Raw genomic sequence first — 7,103 nt, forward strand, 5'->3', positions numbered from 1 at the left:
TTAGTGAAGAATGCCTTTAAGGTGACAAACATCGCGCTAAGATTGAACGAGATCGTCTAATACGGCTACGAGAAGGTGGCTGTCCCTTCTGCGATATTGAATAAATGACTGCTGCCAGCGGTAGTCACGAGAATGTAAGGTCGCAAGAAGACCGGGCTCTGGACGGACGCGTAGCACTGCCGAGAGTGAAGACCATCGTGTTAGGCGGATGGCTCTGACGCATCATACTCCATCTGCAGCAGTAATCTGAGCACTAGATGGCGCCACAGTGACACAAGAAAATGTTATAAATTGGTTACTTCAAGGACGGCTCAGAGCCAGGCGCCCTGTAGCGTGAATTCCACTGACCGCAAACCACGGCCCATTTACGACTTCAGTGGTGTCAAGCGAGAGTTCATTGGGGGGCAGGGCGGAGTTCTGTTGTGTTTTCGGATTAAAGCTGGTTCTGGCTCGGTGCAATGATGGCCATGTGTTGGTTAGGAGGAGGCCAGTTGAGGGCCTGCAACCGACCTGTCTGCGTCCTAGACACACTGGACGCACAACTGGAGTCATGGTCTGGAGTGAGATTTCATATGAGAGCAGGAGCACTCTCGTGGTTATCCTACGCACTCTTGACTGGGTCATTCCATCTCAAATCAACTAACAGTCTGAACCTCGATATCTCAGATTTGGATGAAGTTTTTTTCAGGTAATGTACCCACTAACACTAGTTTAAATTTGAAATTTCAAATTTTTCTGACTTTTGGTTTTTGAGTTTCAAAGGTTTAAAAATCAAAAACCTCTGTTTTTGATCAATCGATCATTGTTTTAAAACGCTGTAGCTCAAAAACTATACAACCTAGAGAGCTCAAACTTGCACCATTGTTTTCCTCTATAAATTCCCTTCAATTTGATATGCAACATGACTATGCTAACTAAACCTGAAAATTTTAAACTATTCCAAAAAATCATTTTTTGAAATTTCCAAAATACGTACCCTCGGATTTTTTTTATAAAAATTGTATGTGTTGTCCAGTCTAACTGACTACATGCATGCAAAATTTCAAGATGGGATCTCAATGAGTTCTTGTATAAAATAATATTTTACTACGGCAATACACATTAGTGAGGTGAAAAGCAGACTAGTTATAGGCAATGAATACTAAGGTAGGACTATGTAATTCTAACAAACTTAAATTATTATGTTAGCCTTTTTATGCAACATTGCCCTCTTATTGTTTGTTAATTCATTAAATGATGTTTTAATGCGAGAATAAAATATATAAAAAGTAATAACTTAAGAATCTTACGATTTTTTTATTACAAGAAAACGTGAGATTTTCATATAGGCTCAAGGCTCTAGTTTTGGCCACTACCCCACTTATGGTAACCTTGATGTAAAGGGGAAGCTACACTGCATCCTTTCATCATATATTATAAATGGGAGGGAAAACTAAAACATCTGCAGTGTGCCTTCATATCAGATTGCCTGAAACATAATGCAGTCACTTTCTATGTATTCCAGAAAAACCTGCTAGAAATCATAAAGAATAACTTGCCTTTTGCACTTAAAAAGGTTACTTACTTTTCTGATGGCAGCACTGCACAATATAAAAATAATTTGTGTTTGCATAAAACTGATTTTGAAGTAAAGGCAGAGTGGGAGTTCTTTGCAACATCCCATGGCAAGAGCGCATGCGATGGCCTTGGCGGAACTTAAGCTTACAAAGGCCATATGAGCAACAAATCTTAACACCCAAATCACTTTATGTATTTGCCATGGAAAACATAAAAAACATTGACTTTGAATACTTACTTCCTTGGTTTAGTGACTCAAAAGCGATTGTGGGAATACAAAAGTTTCACTCATATAAACCCTGCACAGAGGGTCAAATTACTGCCAAGCCTTATCATTTTAGTCTGGATGAGTCTCTTGAATATGTGACAACACTGAACCAAATTACACCATCACATATGGAAAATATTACTGCTGGTTTTGTGACAGTAGCATATGATGACTCTTGGTGGCTAGGATGCATTGAAGAAAAATACAATGACATGTACCGAAAAAAATTTTTACACCCAAAGGGTCCAGCCCAGTCTTTTTACTATCCACAACCAATAGATATATTAGATGTCCCAGGAAATACTCTTTTACACAGCCCAGTCTTTTTACTATCCACAACCAATAGATATATTAGATGTCCCAGGAAATACTCTTTTACAAACAGCTACGGGAAGAACCTACACTTTAAGTGCTAAAGAAATGAAGTTGTCGTCTCTTGCTTTGGAAAAATATCTTAAAAGATCATAAAAGAAGCACGTTTAAATTATGTTACACCTACCCTCACTAAACACTAACTTGTATAAATACTACGTGTATTAACTTTGTAAATACCAATTGGTATTAGTAATACAGTTCTATCCATGCAGATATCAACAAGTTAATCTTTTTCCCAAGTGAAATTACTTATATGCCATTTTCTGATATAAGGAACTTGTTGTAAATGATTACAAATGACACTGGAAAACCAAGAAAAAGATAATCTCTGCCATTTACAACTAAGGATGAAGGTGAGTGGCTTTATTCAAAATTTTAACTTGTAGCACGTATATTGCCAATTAAAATGTGTTCACTTCCTTCTGATGCATAGCTAAAAGAATCATGAACATTAAATTAAAACAACACTCTATCATTTAATGAATTAACAAACAATAAGAGGGTAATGTTGCATAAAAAGGCTAACATATTAATTTAAGTTTGTTAGAATTACATAGGCCTACCTTAGTATTCATAGCCTAGAAATAGTCTGCTTTTCACCTCACTAGTGTGTATTGCGGTAGTAAAATATTATTTTATACAAGAACCCATTGAGATCCCATCTTGAAATTTTGCATGCATGTAGTCAGTTAGACTGGAAAACACATACAATTTTTATAAAAAAAATCCGAGGGTACGTATTTTGGAAATTTCAAAAAAATTTTTTTTGGAATAGTTTAAAATTTTTAGATTTAGGTAGCATAGTCATGTTACCTATAAAATTGAAGGGAATTTATAGAGGAAAGCAATGGTGCAAGTTTGAGCTCTCTAGGTTGTATAGTTTTTGAGCTACAGCATTTTAAAACAATCATCAATTGATCAAAAACAGAAGTTTTTTTATTTTTAAACCCTTGAAACTCAAAAACGAAAGATCAGAAAAATTTGAAACATCAAATTTAAATTAGTGTTAGTGGGTACATTACCTGAAAAAAAAATTCATCCAAATCTGAGACGTCATGGTTCAAATCATGTAGTACAACTGGTTGATTTGACACGGAATGACCCGACTGCAAATTTGTACGTCAATCTCGTGATTCCACATGTTGTGCTGCCATTCTTGAACAGTATTCCAGAGGGTGTTTTCCAACAGGATATCGCTCGTCCGCATACCGCTCTTGTAACCCAACATACTCTAGAGAGTGCCGACGTGTTACTTCGGCCTTCTCGGTCATCAGATCTGTCTCCAATCGTGTACATAGTGGACATCACCGGACGGCAACTCCAGCCTCATCCACAAACAACATTAACCGTCCCTGTATTGACTGACCAAGTACAATAGGGATGAGACTCCATCCCACAAACTAACATTCGGTACCTGTACAATACAATGCATGCACGTTTGCATGCTTGCACTCAACAATCTGGCGGTCACAGCGGTTTTGGTGTACCAGCATTTCAAATTTGGAATGGCTTATCTCGTGCTTACATTAACCCGTGATCTTGCAACGTTAATAACGTAAATATGTTACCTAGAAAAAACATATTCCCGAAATTTCATTACTCTTCGTTAATAATTTTTGGTATGGCGATTTTGTTCCCGTCATTGTATTGTGTGTTGGTAGCGATAGCAAGCACTATGTTGGCTGTGCTGTAGGAGGGCCTGGCGGCGTGCAGACACACACAGTGGAAACTGCCCGCGGCGGGAGCGCCGCCAGGGCGCTGAGTCACGCCGCGCTGGCCGCCTGCCACCTGCCGGCGCGGTAATTCTGCACGGCGCTCGCCTCCCCTCCCACCCAGCTGCCAGTCGCGGACCGGCGTCATTCTGCGTCCATCCTTCGCGCCGGTCACTTCGAAAAGAAAGCCAGGGGTGTAGCGTCTCGCCTAAGCCTCGTCCGCCCGACGCTGGTCACGTACGACAAGACAGGGATGACGCCTGCCGCGGCCTTACTGAAGGAAACGATGCAGTATTCACTCTCATAAGAGAGACGTCAGGAGCGCTAGAGATGGACCAAAAGTTCAGTATGGAAAGAAGAGGAAATGTGCCGTGACCAAACCGAAGAAATTACCACAGTGTTTATTTGATAGTAGGCTATGTTATACACTTCATTTTCTTAGTTGGTGTGGCCTTAACATGTCACAGCAATTTTCGTAAATCTAGCTCGTAAGAAGCGAGCATAGAGATACCGGACGAAATATCAGCCAGCCACTTAAAAGAACAGATTGTTATTTTGCCAGAACAGTTGATGGCGTATAACCAGTCCCACACATTCACGTGATCCTCCAGCGCTGATGTTGAACCGTGGGATTGGAGTCATGTGCATGTGTCATTCAGTAAAGCCGTCATCACACAGAACCAGCCAGCTAACGTTCGCGTGGACGCCGGCGGGACATCCGACCTCATGAGGGACGGCCCTGTCGGTACGCGGGACGAGCTGGTTAACGTGATTTGCGTTCGCAGCGCTATCCAGCGACAGTTGTCGACTTTAATTAGCTCGCAGACCACAGAGTTTCTTTACGAAAACGGACGCGCGTGATATAGCTGCGGTAACTCTGTTAGCGACTGTCGGAGAAGAGCAGGGAAAATCCTGAAGAGGATTCTGGACTCGTCAATCGCTCGAACAGCGAATTGCTGGTGCAGGAACACTACATACTGCTGTACAACGATCGGAGATACATACTAGTAGAAGATATTCATTAACTCAACTGACTTCCGTCCTATTTTTGGTTTTAAATTGAACATACTTAAGGTATAGTGTCTAATGTCATTCTGCGCATCGATAAAATCAGTGTACTTCCGTTTTAATATCATTTTGTTCGTTAGTATCCGTTGGATTTATTCGGGACGGACGTTCCAAGACACCCGTTCAACTTCATCTTCTCTTCGGAGGCCAGGACTCACAGCTGTACCACGTACGCTACTATTTCGACCTAACAACTGCCCCTCACTATATGGTATACAATGTGTAAAGGCTGTACCTACACATGTATTATTTGATATTTAGTATGCAAATCATATTAAAAAGACGCTCTTTTGGTAGATCATCATTGTGCAGTAGCGTTGAAACGGTATACTTCTTAACACATAAGTTGTAACACTACAAACATCAACTAGAGAAAGCCGTTATCTACCAATAGGTATTTTCCCGTCATTTTATTATAACAAATCGTAGGTAAAGCAACGTATTTTCGAAAAATCATCAATTTGCTGAAACAGCTTACATTCATAGCACGTATCTTTGAGAAAGAAAATCCGCCACATACGACGTTTAATGTCATACAATATGGCGGCTCCTATTTCTCGCTTGTGAAGTAAAACGATGTCGCATCTCGCCGGCCACGTTCCCCTCCACGAAGCAAAAATCTGCCATGTCGGATTCGTTATGTCACGCTCCGCAGTGTGGTGGAACGTGGTATTCCACCCTACGACTTCCCCAGCTCCTCGTCCACGCGTTTCCACGTCCTGTGAGGGGACGGCTTAGGCTACGGCCACACGAGCGTTTTTTTCACGCGCGTTTCTGCCGGCGTTCACGCCGACATTATAGACCACTGCGTGTTTAATGCGGCTGGCCACACGAGGCGTTTTCGCACGCCGCGGGCCCGCAAACTTCGGCGTTCACGCTGAGCGAACGCTCTCGGGTGCATTCGTTGTGCGTGTTTTTCACGCTGGGCGCTGGCCACACGGGCGGGAGACACGCTGCGGCAGAGTCCGGAACCTCAGCCCTTTCCTCCGACGCACCCCGACAATTACCGCACTGAAATCGTAGCGATGCCAACATATGCAACAATGCGTGGACCGGTATTATTTCAATAGGTATTTCATAATAAAGAACATATGCAGTCTAACGATGCGTGGTGCGATATTATAAAAAGTAGGTATTTCATAATGAAGTAGCCACACATGTCTTATTTTTGGTTTTATATGTCAAATGCATGATAAATGTACGTGGTTTGAAAGCCAAAGTACGAGATTTTAGTTGTTTATGTACGAGGAAAAAAGTTCTATGGTTGGCAACCCTGCTCGGAAGCTCGCTGTTAAGTTTACGGACAGACTTGGCCGTCCTCGCTTCGTTGTCGTTGTAGCAGTCTTCTTGTATTTTATAAAGTGCCAGAATGGAGCGTAAGGACAGTGCAATCATTATTATGGAAGTGCAGAAACATCCATGGCTGTACAATACAAGGGATCCGGAATACAAAATTAGAGAAGGAAAAAGAGTATCGTGGCGAGCAGTTACAGCGGCCGTTCTGGGAGAAAAATGGGATGGAATGGATAACAAGCAAAAATCAAATCTAGGTAATTACAGACAGTAAATATTTTATTAATTGCTATAAACAGTGTACAATGGAATTTATGCATGAATAAAATTTTAACAAGCCAATACAAAAATTAGTCTTCATCCGAAGAAGTTTGCATAATGATATTTCCATGGTACGGCCGGCCTGGGTGGCCGAGCTGTTCTAGGCGCTACAGTCTGGAACCGCGCGATCGCTACGGCCGCAGGTTCGAATCCTGCCTCGGGCATGGATGTGTGTGATGTCCTTAGGTTAGTTAGGTTTAAGTAGTTGTACGTTCTAGGGGACTGATGACCTTAGAAGTTAAGTCCCATAGTGCTCAGAGCCATTTGAACCATTTCCATGGTACAGATCCTTGAGGGGAACAGAAGCAATCAGCAAAATGATCTCTGATACTTTTGCCACTGACCGTTCCTTTTGTCCCATGTGCCGGAATACATTCCATTGTGCAAGTCAGTGTGTCTTCAAAATTGTAACCATCATGTTGTCTCACAAAATTGTGAAGTACACAACATGCTTGAACAATAGTATCCGCCACATCCACGTTAACATCGATTGGACGATGGAAAATTCT

Source organism: Schistocerca nitens, chromosome 1 (genome assembly GCF_023898315.1).
Source record: "Schistocerca nitens isolate TAMUIC-IGC-003100 chromosome 1, iqSchNite1.1, whole genome shotgun sequence".
NCBI classification, from domain to species: domain Eukaryota; kingdom Metazoa; phylum Arthropoda; class Insecta; order Orthoptera; family Acrididae; genus Schistocerca; species Schistocerca nitens.